The sequence below is a fragment of the Lipotes vexillifer genome, unplaced genomic scaffold, assembly GCF_000442215.2.
Source record: "Lipotes vexillifer unplaced genomic scaffold, Lipotes_vexillifer_v1.1 scaffold889, whole genome shotgun sequence".
In the NCBI taxonomy this organism is placed as follows: domain Eukaryota; kingdom Metazoa; phylum Chordata; class Mammalia; order Artiodactyla; family Lipotidae; genus Lipotes; species Lipotes vexillifer.
Genome location: NW_006788335.1, coordinates 591,924 through 592,971, shown reverse-complemented (window position 1 = coordinate 592,971; position 1,048 = coordinate 591,924).

Here is a 1,048-nt window from a genome sequence, read left to right as displayed (position 1 = left end):
GGAATTCACTCGCTCACTCGTTCCACAATCATTTATGTGCAGGCCACTGGGGAGCCGAAGCTCGAGGAAGGAGGAGCTTACAGGCTGAGGAAGACTCCCGTGTGGGAAAAACAGCTCCTGGCCCAGGGAGGAAAGGCTGCCTACCTGCGGAGATGTCCAGGGAGATAATGTTTTGAGGGAGGGGGGACACTGTGCCAGGTTGCCAAGTGGGGAAGACAGTGTAGACTGAAGACAAAGGCTGGGCAGAGGCCTGAGGCCCACATGGGATGTGGCCAGCTCTGGTGGGGCTTAGTGCCGGGGGCTTTATCCAGGGGCAGGGGGCAGTGCCTTGGGTAGATCTCGGCGACAGAAAGGTGGCTCAAAAGCCCTCAAAGATGGATTGAAGGGAGCGAGGATGGAGGAGGGAACCAAGGGGGGGTGACCGAAGCAGGGAGGGGACAGAGGCCCTCGGGGCTCCGGAAGGAAGGCCCTTGCCTGCAGGAGGTGAGCTATGCCAAACCCGTGTCAGGCACCAGATCCCTGAAATGAGGAGGCAGGCGTGGTCCTGGGCACCCCCGCGTGAAGGGGAGGTGGACCCCGGAAACAGGCCTGGCTGGACACTGCAGCACACAGGATGTGACCCGGGATGTCTGGTCAGGCTGGGTTGGGACCGTGGGCCTTGGATGCCAGGTGATAGGCAATGCCATGAGGGTGGGTCCCAGGACAGCGGGATGAGCTCTGGGGGAAAATGAGGGCCCCCATGTATAGCAGGATGGTGAGGACATCCCCCAGGAGTGAACTGGGAGCCTGGCCTTCAGGTGCTCATTGACCCCGGGCCAGCCACAATTTTTTTTTTTTTTTTTTTTTTGCGGTATGCGGGCCTCTCACTGTTGTGGCCTCTCCCGCTGCGGAGCACAGCCTCTGAACGCGCAGGCTCAGCGGCCATGGCTCACGGGCCCAGCCACTCCGCGGCAGGGGGGATCTTCCCCGACCGGGGCACGAACCCGTGTCCCCTGCATCGGCAGGCGGACTCTCAACCACTGCACCACCAGGGAAGCCCTGTTTCTTG